This window comes from Manis pentadactyla, chromosome 1, assembly GCF_030020395.1.
Source record: "Manis pentadactyla isolate mManPen7 chromosome 1, mManPen7.hap1, whole genome shotgun sequence".
NCBI lineage: Eukaryota > Metazoa > Chordata > Mammalia > Pholidota > Manidae > Manis > Manis pentadactyla.
Window position 1 is genome coordinate 170,391,094 of NC_080019.1, and position 18,669 is coordinate 170,409,762.

The 18,669-nt window shown below is 37.8% G+C and overlaps 1 protein-coding gene and 1 non-coding gene across 7 annotated transcripts in view; both read right to left on the minus strand.

Moving 5' to 3' along the window:
- ZBTB20 (zinc finger and BTB domain containing 20) overlaps window positions 1-18,669 on the minus strand; it is an 807,002-nt gene that overhangs the window by 204,513 nt on the left and 583,820 nt on the right. The gene's annotated exons all lie outside the window — the stretch shown is intronic.
- On the minus strand, window positions 15,628-15,734 carry LOC118911451 (U6 spliceosomal RNA). Its single transcript, XR_005024450.1, has one exon. It is a non-coding gene; the product is annotated as a U6 spliceosomal RNA (small nuclear RNA).

The window sequence follows — 18,669 nt, forward strand, 5'->3', positions numbered from 1 at the left end:
GATAGTTCTATTGACTTCTGTCTTCCTCGCCAACCTGACAAACCTGACTCGAGTCCCACCTTTTACTCTGCGTGTAGCTATATCTGATCATGAAGACCATGCCCTCTGCCTGCCGCCGGGAATTCTACCCCCTTGCACTGTAACTTCCATAAGTAAATCATTGTCGTTGCCACTATTGTTCCTGGACTCTCTTGGCAATTATAGTATATACAGGATATAGCTGCCAAGTTCATCTTTCTTCTTGGTTGATTTGATTATTTTCTTGAAAAAAATAATCCTTGGAATTCTTTTTCAGCAAACCTTACATATCCCCTTGGGATTTATTTTCCCTTGGCTCCAACCTTGGCCTGATTCTTCTCCCCTTCTCTATGTTCAGCACTAGCTTCTCACTTGATTTGCCCTATGTCTCATTTGAGGGAATCAGTTTTCGCACCTTTTTAAAAACCATCCTGTATATTTAGAATAGTTTCTCAAATAATATAAAATTTATAATATTTATGAATAAATGACACAATGCCAAGATATTCTGTCTCTTCTTTCAAATAACATCTGAAGATGCACCTGCGCCACAGAGTTCTATATTTAAGATATTGAATAAGTATCATTCATCCATCTGTTTTCATTCTGTCTTGCATTTTTTAGGACCTGCTTAAGAGTTGTATTATGAGGTCTTTTGGGCTGGGGACTGTCTGGCAAGGTTCACAAACTGGCCTTTGTTCTGTATATTCATGATTCTTTGACAAATAATAAATAATAATAATAGCCCACCATGCATTTTTACATTCCACATGTAAGTCCCTGGAAAAAGGAAAACTAATAAACAGGGTTTATAATAGAAACACTGAAACAAAACTAACCTCTTGCCAGGTTTTGCTACAGTAACACAGACTTCTATAGACCTAGATTCTAATAAATAATTACCTACTTAAGTCATTTGTAAATTGTTCTTTGCCAACATTATGTATCATATCAAATGCCTGTGTGGTTTATAGGACAGGGAAAAACAACTAGAACATTACAGCTAGGTGGGGGATCAGAGCAAAAGCAGCAAAATAAGAGGTTTACTCTGCTGGGTGCACAGTTTGGAAGAATTAGCCTCACAAGTAGAACTACTTGACAGACCACATGCCTGCTCTCTAGCGTCCCCTCCCCCCTCCCCTTTCCCTTTGCCCCTCTAGCTCTCTTTTCAATAATGGAAGACTTTTTTTCTTTTTCTTTCTTCCTTTTCTTTTCTTTTTTTTTTTTTTGAATTCCAGGTGGGAAGGGTATTATTTTGTGCGAAAAATCTGTTTTCCTCTGACTATAACAAATGTTCTGATTGAAGCTGCTCTATGAAATGACAGTAAGCCTAAGGAAGGAGGCAGGGATTATGCTTAACCGATGGAGCACCTCCATATTTATTCACAGATGAGCCACATTTAAACTCCAGTTTACAAATGAAGACCCGAATGTTACCATTGTTTTGTTACTGCAGTGGCCACTAGGTGGCAGGTCCAAAAAAATCAGACTGAAGTCTCATAGGAGGGCAGTTCTCACTTGGGAAATACAGTAATACTTTTGGCCCTCCATCTCGCATGGTTTATCAATAAGCCTGTGCTGTTTGCAACACATTGGGTAGATAAGACGATTCCCACACTATTTCACAGGGTTGCCCCGACAAGGAGGCCCTTCGATTATCTGGGTTTGTAGAGCTCAGTCATCACATACTCACACATTCTGATACAGCTAGATTTTTAGATTTCTCAGACTTCCCAACAGACATGCTCAGATCGGTTTTTATAAATGTTCAGTTTATTTCATTATCTAATGGTCTTTGCAATACCTTGCTATACTCTCAGGGGTATAAAAAGTAGTTGCCTTAATCTGCCTCTGTGGAACACATGGAGAACATTGTCAAACATACTGGGGTGAGGGTAGCCATAAACTGTACTCAGTACCACTTAACAATGCATGTTTACCAGTAATTTCAGTTTAGTATTTTACGTCTCTCCATATCTCCAGCTATCTATATTTCCTATACCAGAGGCTGACCATATATTCATGTAAATTGTTTTGGAAAAGAGATGTTTCAATAGAAGAGACCTATTATTTAATGGAAAAATAGTTAAGCCTCATGATTGAAACTGATAGAGTAAATTTAGAACAAATTCTTGGTTGTACCCAGTGTCATTTCCATTTTCTTGCATTGAGATGGGGGACTCCTAAGCAGTGGATCTGAGGAGATCATAAAAGAAGTCATTCTAGGCCAATTATTCTGAGGCTAGATTAGATATCCCACTTCATAAATTTTTTTCTTTTTCTTTTGGTTACTAGAGTGTCCTGATTTAAATGATTTGACTACATGGACACTGAGTACTTCTCTTTATCTTTTAATTAAAGAACTGACCTTATGATTTTTTAAAATAAAGAACCATAAATTCTGAGATAATTTATCATTCTCACTTAAAAGTATGTTCTACAGTGAAATTTATTTTTGTTCAAAACTGTGACATGCATTTTGATATACATTTAAGTACCGATGCCAATTAAAATTTTATAACACTGAGAGCAACACAAACTCAATTATAGCTGAACAACTCACTCATCACTCACCTTTTGTTCCTCTTTAAAATTTAGGTAAAAGAATAATAGTAAACATGTTGGTTTCATCTACCCTTGCTTTGTCTGTTTGGAGTGTTTAATGTTTACATGAGACACAAGAAGAAGAAGACATGTACACTGGTCAACAGAACAAAAGACAAGATTTTTTTTCATAAGGAATAAATACGGACTACACTGATGACCAGAGAAGAGGTTTTGCATCAGCACGAGCTGACTTCCTTTAGTGTGACAGTAGAATTTAAAATATGATGACAAACAATTTAAGATGAAGTCCCATGGTTATTTCTACATAATTGCAGTGAATGGAATTTAACCCCCTTCCCTCCCCTGCAAAAAAATGCTGAAACTTGACTGTGCCTCACAGAAAGGGCCCTGGGATGCACGCTGAGGCCTGGGTTCTGTGCTGGTTTTGGCAACGCCTAACCGGGCGAGGTCCAGAGGGCTTGGCCTCCCTGGGCTCCTCTTTCTCAGGTGGGGAGCAGAAAGTCTGATTCTTCTCTGCTTAAAGTTCAATATCCAGTGAAGTACATTACTATGTGTGGCAGGTTTTGTTGTTCTCTGAAATAGATGGATTCTCTCAGAAGGAAGAACAATGTTCTTAAAGAGCTTATATTGAAAGCTTCCCAAGTAGCCATGTTCTTTTCCCATCCATGGGACTCTAGCTAGTTGAATCAGTGCTGAAAAGAACATGGCTACTTTGGAAATTATAAAAGGTGGTAAAAGAAGTTTTGATTAAAAAAAAAAAATCCTAGTTTTTTATCTTGTCCTATTTAAGTAGAAGGTAGGGATGATGGATTTTTCTGGTGCAGAAATGTTATTGTGACAACCGTAGTCATTTACTATATTTCATATACTGCCTTTCTAGTGACCACACTACCAAAATAAAGTGCAAATTAAATATTTTGAAAAATAAAAACAATACCAAAGGGAGGCATAAGTGACAAGATAAACGGAGAAATAGGAGAGCTAAGGGATTAAAAAAAGTGTTGTGAGTTACATGGCACTTCTCTCCCCACTTCCACTTATGAAATAACAGCCACAAACTATGAATCTCAAAAAGATCACTGCACTTTCAGTACTTCACTCTCAGGGTCAGCACTGACCTCTTTTGAGCCAAATTCTTTAGACATTTTTGGTTTTATTTTTAGCCGCCTCATGGCAGTCCCCCCTCCCCCCTGCAGATACCTCTCCCTCAGCGTCCCTGGCGCAGGCCTGTGGTTCCCGCTCCCTGTCTCTGCCCGTCCCCTCTCTGCCTCGCTTTGGCTCCTCTCTCCTGCCCACTCAGTAAGTATTGGGATCTCCCATATTTGGCTCTGGGTTTTTCCGCACAGTGTCTCCTCAAGTCCTCGCATCCAGTCTCACGGCTTCACCTACCACTTCCTTACCAATAACTCCTGAATCTCTATCCCCAGCCCAGGACTTTCTCTGGAGTTTCAGATCTGATTGTCTGTGGTCTCCAGGAGACATCTTAAGAAAATCTAAACATCTTGCAGCAACCTTGAATACAACCCATTCCAAGTCAAAAGCATTCTCTGCTCTTTCTCGACAAGCTTCCCCCTCCTTCTGTGTCCCTCTGTTGGTGGGTGATGTCGTTAGACACCTCAGCTCTCCTCATCCTTCTCCTCTGTCCCTTAGCTAAATGAACTAATTAAATTCTCAGCCCTATAGTGTTTTTACAATCCTTTGGAGATTTTTACCCAGAGTTTGAGGACTAGAGACATGAAGGCAGATTAAGAAGAGGACTTCTTTTAACTTAGAGACCTACTACCATGAATTTCTTCCAACCAACATATAAAAAAGTCAAGAAGTACAGATGACAGAAAAAGGATTTCTACACCCATCCATCAACACTGAGTTACACTGAACCAGCAGAGAACTGTGAGTACAGTTCTGCACAATCTCCCATTTTCTTTTTCACAGTTGGCACTGTTTTGAAACAAGATTGAATGGAAAGGAAGAGTTTTCACAGAGGGGACAGGAGCTTGACTCGCTGCTGTTCCTTTGGTAACCTCTGCAAAACAAAAGTTAAAAAAATGTCCATAAGGCCTAAACCTACAGAAACTCTAGACTTGTGGTTTTCATTCATTCCGAGGTGAGACTGTAAAGGCTTGCCTTTATTTTGAGTGCTATATTTTCCATTAACATTGAAATGAATCTTACCCTCATTTAATCAGTTGCTTTGATTTCTTGGTCCTAAAATTCATTCTTCAGTGTTTTCCACAAGTCTTCAACATCAATAATCACTTCCTATAGCAACTGTGGTTCTTTTTCTTTCCCTTGTGATATATTTATCATCTATTACACAAACCGCCTCTTCCTCCCTTTGAGCCACCAGCTCTAACACCTTAAATTTTCATTTGACATACTGCTTACCTAAATTATTTCATGTGTGTTCCCATCCATGGAAATTCATTTTTGTGTGACATAAATCCCTACCCTTTTCTATTTCACAGTAATAAAACTTTATACTGAATTGCTGAAGAAATAGGTAACCAAGCACGCAGTTTAAATTAAGTGCAAGATACACGTTTGAATATTCTGCTCTCTGTCTAAGATGTGTAGAGACAGGTCCTGTTTGTGTCTGAATGCTTTGTCATCTTACTCAAAGTGTTGGAGTTAAATCACAGGAGAATAGTTTTTTCACTCTGATTCAAAAGTTAAGTCCTGCTATGCAAAAAAAATTTTTTTAAAAGCACAGTACTGAAATCATATGTGCATCAAAATATTCTCTTCTAAATAATGATTAGAGAGTTGGGGTCCAGTCTATGAAAGAAGCAACTCCATGACTTGAGCACATGCCAATGAGATTAAAACTCATCCAGGGTTGGCATTCTCATTGATTTTTGTCCCTCTGCACCTTCAGTGGTTTCCAGCCCTTGTCCATGCTAACCTTTGATAGTTGTTGTAGCCATGGTAAATATCCTGTTTATTGGATTTTATTAGCATTTAAAATTTTGACATTTGGAAAAAGCCCAATCCTCCTTCTTTTTCATCCTGTCATTTTTAATGTATAAGTGTCTAGGTTCTTTCCAATTTTACGTTTCTCTCTCCTAGCTGCAGAACACTATACTTATGGGAAGTCACAATTATTTTGCTAGTTTGAGGCCAGAACATATCAATTCCACATAACATAATTTCAGTCAGAGGTAACATTCATACAATTTAAGCATCAAAGTTTACGTTTGCCACAAGTATCTGGCATTTTGGTGAAATGAGCTGTGATCTGAATCACCCATTTAATTATGGTGATTGTCCACAATTTTTGGATATTTAACAGCTATAAGGGGAGACTTCTGCATAGCACCATGCAGTTTTCAAGGCGCTGCCACCAGTTCTTTGTCTCTCAACATCCATTGTGGCATAAAGTGGTCAGATATTACACCCATTTTACAGATAAAAGAGCGCAGGAAGAGAGTGTTACTCTGGATTACACATGGTCAGCAGAAAGACCAGAACAGACTCATATTCCAGTGCTCTTCCTGCTACATCACATTGTTATTGTTTACTTATTACTGCTTTTCAAATGTCCAGCCATCATGCCCTCCTCTGTGCTGTGTTAACATCAGTGCTGTCCTATTCTGCTTGCTCTCTTCCCTAGACTGTACCCACACTTCCCATTCCAGGCTACATCTGCACCAGCACAGTCAAGTGTACTGGGACTAAACAGACTGTGGGGGCTGAGTGAGCAGTGTGAACAGGATGCACACATCCCTGTGCAGCCTACAATTGTTTAAAAGAACTGTGGCAAACTGGACATTTTGTTCTCTTCTAATTTATCTGTGTTCCTGTAGCCATGTCTCCACTTCTAAACACTAATCACTTCTCTAGGTGAGCTTAAGTACCTAATTATTAAGAGCCCTCCAAGATTCTAGTGCCATCTTCAATATAGTTAGTGCCCTTTCTGTCCCACTTGCCCCCTGTGCTTGGCACTGAATCAGTGTAGCAAATATCCCTAATGAGGAGTCATGATACAGGGTTAAATTTATAAATTAAGCAACTCCTTTAGTTTTTATGTCAATTCCTTTCATCTCTGAATCTCCACCCTCCATTTGCTTAAAGTACATCCTATGGTGAAACTAAAAAAAATAATGTTACTATGAGAATTCAAAGAGAAATACCAAAACCTAGGCCATTTTTGGAGACTCGTCACCTGTAAGCTCTTGCATATAGCATCAGATAACCTAGGCTTCCAGGGAATGGTAGGACAATACATTAGCAGATTTAATATTAATCTGTAGAATCCCAGATTTATTTCCTGTCCAGGTTAAGTGCTCTTTTGATTATTATAGAAAAAAATAATACAAAAAAATTGATTACAACCATTAATGGAGGCTTAAAATATTAACTTCCATAGCTTTAATCCAATATCTATAATTAAATGCAAAAAAGCTAAGTTAATGCAATGTTAAGGTTGAGCTTCTAATTGCACAAAAGTCACGAAATTTAAAATTCAGGTTTCTAGTGTCACTCTCTGTCAGTTGGGCAACATTCCTCACATGATCTTCTACACTGTATGTATAATATAAATGTGCCTATGATAGAGTTCCCAGGAAAGAATATAGAGCATAATAGATTAGGATTCAAGTTGTAGATGTCTGCTTAGAGTTTTATATAATCAATAATACTGGAAAAGTATAGTTATTCTTAAATTACAATGCTCCATTCAGTAATTACCATATTCTTGCTCAGGAATATGTCCATTTACCCTTTAAATTCTTTAACCTTTACTTCTGATTACAAACTAGCCATCCCCTGGAGAAGGAAAGAAAATTCGTATTAAGAAAAAAAAAAACCAATCTGTGGGTGGTAATAGTACATATGGCCTATTCTTTCTACATGATGACAAAAGGTATTCATGTGGGAATACTACTTAGGAAAAGCAACTGGGAATATTCAGGTTTATGGGTACATCTGACAGAACAAGCGAAGTCTCTACAAATGGGTAGATAGGGATTCAAATCCTTTTAATGTTTCTTAGTAGCCAAGGTGATTTTGAGCAAATGACTTAACCTCTGTGAGTATCAATGTAACCACACCCACTTCACAGGCTTATTATGAAGATTAAATGAAGTAATATATGTAACACAGGCTTTGCAAAGCTTTCCCGGCATTTATAGCACCATATCGAATATTACCATTAAAGAATGAATAACCATAATTTAACCATATGGCTGTCCATAGGTATTTCTGAAACACAAAACAATGATCACTTAAAATTCATTTTATTGAAAGGTACCTAGAGTTGGGTTTTTTTTCATAACAGTTTTCTTAGGTTAGGTCCATGTCTATGAGTTATTACTGAAAGTGCAGATATGTTCAGTGTATGATGCACAGAAGTGCATCACCTAACTCTGAAGGCAGGTGAGCAAAAAGGATTCTTGGATATTGGGATACCATGCTTAATGTTTTCTTCAAATTTTATGAAATATTTGTGTCTAAATAAAGAATATGCTTGAGGAATTCTAGTCCTACATGCAATTTAGAGAGAAAGTTATAAATCATAAATATAAGGGCTTAAAGCTAGAAGTGCCATCTCAACCAATACAATAATAAAAACTCCTAAGTGCATTCTGGCAGGAATAAATAAAAGTGGCAAAGCCTGTTGTGGACAGTGCAGAGCCCAGGAAGGTAACCAAGTGAGTAAACAGCTAAGGCAGGATTATCTTCTTTGGGGAGGAATCCATTCCAGACAGGAATTAAAGGGGAGGTGGTGTGGGAGGGAGGTGGAGGTTGGTGGAGGCGGGGTTTTTGCATCTGAGAGCAGCTAAATTAACCTGTGGAATGAAAAGGAAATTTGTTGATCCCTGTCAACAGTAATCTTATTTAGGTCTAGAAGACTGGTACACAAAAGATACCCTACTTTTGTGTTCCACCTACTTGGTTTTCCTCCTCTGGTAGTGAGGTACACAGGCAGGGTTCAGGTGAGTCAAATCTCACTCAGAATAACATACCCAAATTACAAAGGTATAAATACCGATCTTCAATAGCTTTTTCAATAGAGTAATAAATGATTGCACAGTTGCTGCCACATTCATGGCCAGGATTTGCTCCTGGGAGTACTACAGTGGAACAAATGGGTGTAAATCAAAGGTGGAGAGATATACACGGAAACCATGAGTCATGATTGATAACAATCACTGAAACCACAAAATCTCATCTGCATATAATACACAGAAAAATATGCATAATCAATAATTTTTGAGTTCTGTTGGCTCTTCCTATGTTAAGTCAATAGTGTAGATGAGATTTCGAACAGAGGGGAGTCTCTGTATCAACAAACTCAGCATTTCCTATCATGTTTGACTTCCTGTGATGTGGACCAAGTTTGCCTGTCTCCTTGGTTCTTCATTTCTTAAGAATAACGAATAAATTGACTATAAAACCTTGCTAATGTGAATTCTACTAGAAAACTGGTTGTTTCCAGAATAAGCCAATGACCCTAGGTATGTACACCCAAGGACTTATGTTCCCCAAGCTTTTTAACATGAGCACATATTTATAATAAAACAGTATACGCATTTAAGACCAAGAAAAAAGGTTTCAATGGCCATAAACCAAAAATGAAAGTAATGGTCATTTTCTGAGAATGGAATGATAGCTTAACTCAAAAACTTTTGAAGTCTTTTTTCCTAAATTTATGTTTGACAGTAAGCATGAAAATATCTTGGGAAATAAGTAAATATTGGCAATTTAAATGCCTTCCTTCCCACTCCAAGAAACCTCACACAACTAAACGGCAAACGAATTGGAAATAATTGATTCATTAATTCATTCAGCAACTATTTATTGAGCACCTACTATTTAGTGAGGCAGCGAACCAGAGGGTCCAGCTATTTCTGCTCTGATGGGTGCAGCACAATGCTGCCTCCTGTTGCCATTAAGCAATGACCAGTCATGGCCAGCCTTGGTGGATTTGGTAATAGAGATAAAGGAAGTTCAGAACAGTGATCATTGAAGTTTCATTTCACTAAATAGCTTCAAAATAATAGTTTATAACATTTAAGTGTTTGTTTATAAATGATTGTCTTGCTAAAATGTTGAGAATTGCTGACCAGAGCCATTTTGAAAAAACAAAAACAAATCAGTAAAAAACATCACAATTTTGGGGGAGAAATCTATTTTTTAAAAAAGGCATATTATTTAAGGCCAATAAAATTATGTCAAGTGTTTTTCTAATCCAGATTTTCAAGTATAGGGTATTTCCCAGCTATGTTAAAAACTCTAACTGTGACTCATTCATTCAGTCTGTATTTACTGAATGTTTAGAACATGGAACATAGTGTCTCTAGGAGCTAAGTTCACGCCATCAATAAATTTAGAAGAATGACTACCTATTTCATGTGGTTAGTGAGGAAACCTTAGGATGACATCATCCATGCACATCCCTGTATATGAAGGAGGGAAAGCCTGCTTTGGATATTTATGCTCCTGGGTAGGCTAGTCAAAAAGAAACATGAACTTTATTGTTACTAGATGCTTCTGGATGCCACAGAAGAACAACATATGGCCTTTTGTACATAACCAAAAGGGCTGCTAGTATCTTTAGAATGTTCAGAATAAAAGCCATTTGTTCTCTTTTCAGGGTAATCTGGAAATTGCCCTTGGGACTTTCTGTCTCCCACATAAACTATCATTTGTATACTACTTTATAGGTTGCAAAATGCTTTCACGTGCACTGTGTCATTTAGTTACAAGGCAGCTGTGTGGGGATTTAAGAGCATGGGCTCTGGCAGCAGAGAGATCAGGGTGTTTATGAACGTTCCTTACTAGTTGTATACCATTGTGTAAGTCACTTGATCACTTTAAGCCTCAAATTTCTTATTGGCTAATTGGGAATAATAATATCTACCTTGCAATGAGGTAGAGGTTAGCTGTGGTGTGGTTGTAGTGTTCTTATCATTGGTAACCCATGGCAGGGACACCAAGGACTTCTGAAGAATCTGCTTCTCTTCATCAGGCTGGAGGAAAGGGGTCTTCACCTTTACTTACGAGTATGTATCTATGCCTCTAGTTAAAGTAATGGTCTCTTCAAATCTTAGATATGAGTCATCTTCATAAAATGGGTCTTTAATTCATGGCCAAGAGAGGCATTTCCATATACTCTCAGAGAGACAGTTCTTTTATATCTTGGGAGCAAGACATAAAATTTAAATCTAGGTCTTCCTTAATCCTGAAACTATGTTCCCTGAAGCAACCCATGTGCTGCCATCAGATTTTATTAGGTGGTCTAAAATTGAGGCAGAAGGAGATTTCCTTATATACTAGCTGCCCATGGGACTTTCAGAGAGTCAGTTAAAATTTTCTAATGAAGAATTTTCGAGATCCTTAAGTCCAGGGAAAATCTTGGTGGCTTCTTTCCATTACGGATTCATTGATAATTCTCAAACTTTGGGCTAGCACAACTAGAATAAAATACTACATTTTGCACAGTGTAAAGTGGTGGGTGTGGATATTTGTGGAGCCAGTCTGTCTCTGGCAGTTGACTGAGTCACACTGGTGCTTTCTTGCCCACTTACATCTTCAGAGAGCAGCCTGGCTCAGGATGCTTATGAGATGTATGCATTGAAGACAAAACTCATTTGAATATTATAACAACAGCTGGCAAACTTCCTCTAATGAATGATGAACCTGGCCCACTGCCTCTGAGAACTATTGTTTGGTCCAGAATCATAGATCTTTGACATTCTTCACATGGAAGAACATACTCATGGCCTCTGACTAAACATCCTGTGTAAGAGTCCTGAGGGCTTTATCTGTTCCTCACACATGTTCAAGCTCCTGGCCTGGGCCAGTGGGTCAGGGATATGCAGTGAGTTCTTCTGCAACATACAACTATTTTATGTCATGATAGAAGAATCCAAATGTCTTATTGAGATCTAGTGGTCACATGCCTCATTAAGACATCAGCAAACATTACTGAAGAAGTCCTATGTCGAGAATGCTGTACCATACTTAGGGAAATGCTCTGAATTCCCTTAAGGTGTTTATGATCTTGCTAGGAAGCAGGGAACACCAAACCTCTACAGGAAAAACTGCTTTAGACATCTGGACATCTAGATCAACACAAAAGTAGACACACAGAGAACAGATAACAGTTTAGGGTAATAATAGGATAAAAAAAAGAATGTGGAAGGAGTAATGGGAATACATTTCCCAAAGTGAGAAAGAAGAGCATCAGAGAGTGGAGGGGCCCAAGCAGGGGCATGGAAGTGGGAACGGTGAGCTGGCTGTCTTGGCTGATTCAGGAAAGGCAGGGCAATTAAAGCAGACACACCACTGCAGGTTCAGACTGTGAGGAAGTGGCTCACCTGGCTGGTGAGGAGGGCCGGTGCTGAACCAAGACCCTGTTCATTCTACTTTAGGGAAAACAGAAGTTGGTGGGGACACTGGAGTTGGAGAAGAAAGTGAGGCCAAGTAGAATGACTGGCAGTAGAGGAGTTTGACAACCACATGAGGAATTGGGATTTTAATCTTCAGGTAGGAAAGCAGCAGTGTAGAATCCTACACCTAGAGATGAGATGAGGAAAAGGATGCGTGGGAGCAAAGATTTAGATGCTTCAAAGGATTGTTATATGAAAAGAGCCTAAAGGAAGGACAGCCTACTGCTAGTGCCTCAGAAAGCAGACAGGACCATCCTTTCCAAGGCCCACCTTGGGGTCCTGGGCATAAGGAGGCCAGCTGAGGAGATTCTGCTGGAGGAGCCTTGGCAGAACTCAGGGACTGACTGAATGGGAAGGGAAGGACAAAGAGACTTTGAACATGATCTGAGTGCTACGGCCTCCGGAAGGGGTCTCCTGGACAGGAACTGGAAAAGACAATGGATGGTTGGAGGGGAAGATGCCTTGGGCAGTGACAGGGCATCCAGATGACCATGGGTGTGTGTGTGTGTGTAAACTGTAGACAAGCTGTTTTAGGAATAATACCCCCTTTTCCCTAACTTTACACAATAGCTTATGACTTTCATTCAATTACCTAATTCTTTATTAATCAAATACTTATTAAGTGCCTACTATGTGTAAAGTTAACAGAATGACTGTGTGTTAAGCTTACCATAAGGAGACATAGAAGTTCCATCACTGAATGGAAAATGGCTTAAACCTTACTGCAACATTATTTAAAAGGTGCATTTTCATGTTTGATGTTAATTTTCTATTGTTTGTAATTCTTAGGCCACCATCACAGCAGTGCCATCTTCAGTGACAGGTGTGATGCCTCGACACAATTTAATTTTCCTTAGTGCACTTGGTTATCTTCTTTCTTTCTCAAACAGCATTGGGTATTTAAATGAAGCCAGTGAATGAGATGGCTTTTGGGTACAGCAGGTTCAGATTTCCCCTCAGATCAGGTCTGATCGACAGCCATGTGGTACCCTGGAAGGGATACAAGTACATGGGCGTGTTCTCTGCCTCACTCAGATTTTGGCTTTACGGCCATGGCATCAGAGCTACTGTCAGAATATAACAATTTATTGCAGATTCCTACTGGTTTGTGGGTGAGAGGAGAAGGGAAAATTCACACTGATGTTAAACAAAGCATTGTCCAGGAGTCCAGCGGCTGTGGACCCTGCTCCTCGTCAATCAGGTGTGATGGTAACCTGTGGGGAATTGACCTGAAGTACTGATGGCCTACATCACTTCACGTCTGTCCTGCCCCTGATATCTAAGGAACAGAAGTGCCCCAGGAAATCAGCTAGTTTCAGAAGTGAGTTCATCTCTCTAAGTGTACCAAAGGAAATCAAGTTTAAAAAAAATGGCTGGATTATTTCTTATACAATAATACAAAGGGGCACAAAAAAATGGATGAAGCATCTCATTTCTTCATAATTATTAAAAACTGAAAATGTACTTTGAGGAAAACTAATCATGGGCATGAACATAACTTCTTCACTGTGGTTTAAAGAAAAAAATACCCAAAGAAATAAACAAACATATGAAAGCCTCTTAGTATACCAAGGTATTCCTATATTTATTCCTAACCTTTGGCTCCTGAGAAAATATGAAGGATGACAAATCTATAGCTGTTCTATATACTGGCAGATGCTGTTCTTATTTATGAAAATATAATTCTTCTATGAAATTTCACTAAATATCCATCGAACCAAAGAACATTTTATGTGTTTGTTTTAGAAAGTTGTAGTCACTGTCTTTACAACTCTACATGAGACGTTTCCTTAAGCAGGCCACCTTGTGGATTCGTATGTTAGATATTTTCTCTAAGACGGATTGGGTTTGAATTCTGTAGCAGAATAGGACAATTACATACAACAATAATTCTGTCAGTCCTATATTTCTACTTACTTTACTAAAAACCCTCAAATTAATGGCAAAATCCTGTTGTATGTCCAATGTATATGCTTACTGCTAATTTTTTCACTGTTATACTATTACTGGTACTACAATGGCTCTTCGTATCTTAAATCTACTCCATCTACTCCATTCTCTACTATAGCATCATTTTCCTTTTGTAAACAGAAATTTGGCATTCATACAGCAATTTCTGCCAAACTATAAAAGTGCTAATGATGCCCAATTTAGGACATAAACAATTTACTACTGTCCTCAGAGCTTTTCTCTTTTTTCATTTCTCTAATCCTCATTCTAAGAATATTCTTTCCTAGAAAGCTGTAGGCAGGGTTGATTTCATAATGGTTTATGAATTGACTTCTTTAAAAAAACAGGTGCTACTATTCGACTTTCAGTGAACCTATCGGTGAAGAAGTATATCCTGTACTTGACACTTTTCTTGTTTGTGTTACTGACCCCAACTACTCCATTTCCATTTTGCTTTTATCACCATGCTTCCTTCCATAAAATATTCTTTCTACTTCTATAGAACTGTATCTTCTTTAATTATTTCTTTCCTTACTTATCACATTCATTCTTATTTTTCACATGCAGTTAAAATATTTCTTGAGTATATTTTGGTTCAGGGGTTAGTTGTATTTATATCACTTTTTCCATAGTTTGGTTGATGACTTGCATGGAGTATATACATTTACCAAACTGATTCACATTTGCTGTAAATAGATTGCAATCCAGATTGCAAGTTGATCTGTCTATAGCTTTTAAGCATGATGCCAAACAAGACTGCCATTCTTCAACTTTATATCCTCTTCACTTATGGAAGAAGACCTGAAGACAATTAGTGTATTGTTTTAGTTTTCTGATTTTTTTTTTTGGTTGTGTTTAAGGGCTTTCATTCACCCTTTAGGAAGAAAATTATAATTCCTTATTATCTAGTTCCATTCTTGATCTCTAATTTTTTTCCTGTTGTGTGTTTGTTTTTCTTTTTAAAAGTCATAATTTATGAGTTATCCTTGAACATACAGAATCTGAGATAAGTTTTTTTAAAGAGAATCTGGGACAGAAGTTGTCTGAGCATCTGAAACAAAGGAACTTACAGCTTCACAGGGACTAAAAATTATTTTTATTGCATTTCTAATTTTGAATATAGAGGTACTTTGATTTATCAGTCTGTCCTTCTCTAAATAGTATGAGAAAGTCTCAAAAAAATTTCCTGTTTACAATGAAAGAGATTCAATTTGAGTTACAATATTTATTGAGAAAATACTGTATCTATGACAGTATACCAAGTAAAGTTCTTTCACTTAAAGCATTCACACCTAGCAGAGAGATCAGACAAATTACAGACGATAATGAAATTTAAGCACTAATTTTCATAAAAAAAGCACCAAAAATTTTGGGGCAGCAGTATCTATAGGGGGAATCAAAGAGTTTTGCTACAGAGAGAGGTGAAGAGAAGTAGGCAAGAAAGTTTTCAAAAAAGTAGTGGCCTTTGAGATGGGCCCCAAAGATACATAACTAGACAGAAATAAAGATGGGGTGTATATACATGAAACCAAGTGAAGAAAAGAATGTCGGATCAAAAGTGGGCTATTCAGAAAAAAAATGCATTTCTCTGGAAGACATAGATATTTCAGTTTCTATTCTTACAATAAGCAAAGTTGTCACTTATCATGCTGTATTCAATGTAAAATATTCTCCTAGGTACATTACTTTTTTTCCTTAAAATATGGAACGCTTCAAGAATTTGTTTGCCATCCTTGTGCAGGGGGCATGCTACTCTTCTCTGTATTGTTCCAATTTTAGGATATGTGCTGCCGAAGTGAACACATAAGTACATTACTTTTGAAGTCAGAAAGGATGTAAGTAGATGTGAGGATATGACTGGACTTACCCTGATTGTGCCACAGATATTTCTGTAAATTTAATATGGTCTTCAAAGAAATAAAGAAATATTAGAACTTTCATTGTTTTAGAATTCTTTTAATTCTATAAATAAGTGGAAATTCATCTGCAGCTAAAAACATGGGAGATTTTACATATCCAGGTATATGGTTACTATTCCACTGCAATCAGATTTCCTTATTAGTTTGTCTCTAGTTAAAGTTCTCTGGGAAAGGACATCAAAGGTTCTGAAATCTAACCCAAAATGATCATGAAATCAAGGGCAGTGGCACCTTTTTAACTTTTTACTTGACTCCTCCTGCTTTTTTACTTCCCTTAGTCATTCACTAATTAATTCTATTTTAGAACCATTGAAATAATAGAAAAGTTAGAGACTCGGTAAAGGTTCCTGTGCCGTGTTTCCAAACAGCCCAGAATTAATGGGAGAAATGGTTAAAGTCAAAAGAGCTTTTTCCCTGACATGAATTTCTAAACAATATGATTATGGTTCACTCCATGGTTATGAGCTTTAGGAGTTCCCACAAAAAAAGCCTTTGCTGCAGATGTGGCCACTGGCTGCCTCAACAGGCAATCTGGTCCACATTTGTTGTTGTTTTAAAAACTCACACATATAAAATCTTCTTGTGTTTGGTAGAGTAAGAGGAAGCTAGACAGAAGGGCCGTGTATTCCAATATGGTCTCTATTTGCTTATTCATGACCAAAACTTGGAAGTTTGATGCATGTGAGATTGTGCCTATTATTCTTTTACCTTTTTGCCCTCAATTGAAAAAAAACTTATTGTCTTCAATAACACTATTTTGTATAAACACAAAAAATTACTCAGAGCTGGACTAGTGATGTCGGGTCACTCCAAGAAGTGTCTTCAAAAATTTACCCTCTACCCCAAATGTAAGTTTGTTTCATGGGACAGTTATGTGGTGTCTCGCCAAGAAAGCAACTGGGAGCAACACCTCATGTTTAATTGGGCATTTAGACTTGAGAAGCACTTTAGCCCAAGACTTTGCCATAAGACTGCAAAAGCAACTGGATATTAGTGACATATAAGAGACTTTAAGAACTCTACCATTTTGTATTCTATATACATCTATGATATGGTACATAAAATGTTAACACCATGAGCATAAGTTTTACCACTTTCAGGCATGTAAATTAAGTTATTTTATAGGAAAAATATAAAAAATTTATGTATAATTTAATTTCCATTTCTTGTAAACATTTAGCCTCTTATTTTCCTTCTTAAAGTATTTCTGTAATTCTTGGAATATCAGTGAAAAAAATCAGGATTTCTTGCTTGATTATGTATACATTTACTAAAAGTGTACTGGGCTTCCCTTTTCTGATGCTATTAGAGAGGAGTCATAGCTTTCCTAACCCAACCTTAGTATTAGGCTGGTCAAATTTATTAGTTAAAATGAACACCATGAATTCACAGTGTAACTTATCTGGTTCATTCTTTCAACCTGAAGTTTGAAAATGTGCTGTTCAGGGCTGAAATGACTCAAATATAATCAGATTTTATTTCCAATGAAGCAAAACCTACACTTCTAACATGACCCCATCAGCAATTAACTTAGCCCTAATGGAAGTAATACAGTGTACAAGTTTAGGATTGGGTAGATGAGAAGAGGAAGGGATAATGAACCTCCCTTGCTAGGTTCTGCAAAAGAGCTTCCTTATTCTCACAATATGATATTTCTTTTCCTTATCCAAGCACAGTTTAAGTCAGTAGCCCTAAAAATCTTCTACACAGAGGTTTGTGTCTCTTCCCCTCAAGACATAAAGATGAACTTGTGATAAAAAGATAATAACTTATACTGAATTGAGGTATCAGATAGAACAGTTCCCAAGCAAAATTTTGAAGAGGTAGCTGTAACTTCATAGTACCTTTCTACCCTTGTCTGCTTCACAGATCTGAGGACTGGGGTCCCAGCTAGTGTATCCCTTTTGGTTAGAAAGCCTTTCTGGGTGAGGTCGTCATTTTCATTACTCTGTTTCTTCCTCTCAGACTAGAGTGTCTTTTGAAAGGCAACTGAGGACCTCTTCAGTGAAATATTGAAGGCAGGGGATGCCTGGAATGATTAAAAGAAACAGAGCTTTCCCATAGCACTTGTCCTTTTTCTCTGTAAGAAGATGAGGTAATATATAATCTCCTTCCTATATTACTACCACAAGGGCAATTTGTGGGAGGAAGAGATGGATTTCTGGGAGTGAAATCTTACTGCATTGCCAGAGCTATTTTCAGAAGGGCTTATCTCTAACAGCCTCATCTCAGAATAGGTCTCTCTGCTCAGAGCTGTACTTTGGGTAACACCAAGAACCCCGTCTTTGAGGTAAGAATGAAAGTTATTTCCTTGTTGTTAAACCATCTGATGAAGGAAAAGGAAGATGAAAAAACAAGAGATTCTGCTAATAAAAGGTGATGCCTACAAATAAATGCCAAATCTTTCTGCTATTTCTCATGTTGTTTGGGTGTGACACCTCTATTTGATCTTTGCTCTTCAGTTTCCATCAGTGGACGACCCACATGTGTAATCTGGACAGACAGCCAGTTTGCTTATGCATAAATTAAGTAGCCTCAAATGCCAGTAGATCTCTATATCTTTTCAGTACCCCGATAACTGATTCAAGCAGGAACAGGGCTACAGAACCTTACTGTAGGACATGGAATTTGCACTTGTCAAAGAAACCACTGCACGTGTAAATTAGAAATTAATCATCACTTCCTCTCTGGATACAGTGGCAGCTTTGCCTCTAGTTTGTGGTGAAGTATACATTTTTATGAAATACTTCTCACTGCAGTCAGCATCAATTTAGGAGTAACAAACACTGATTCCCAGTTCTAGCACACCAAAACACCAG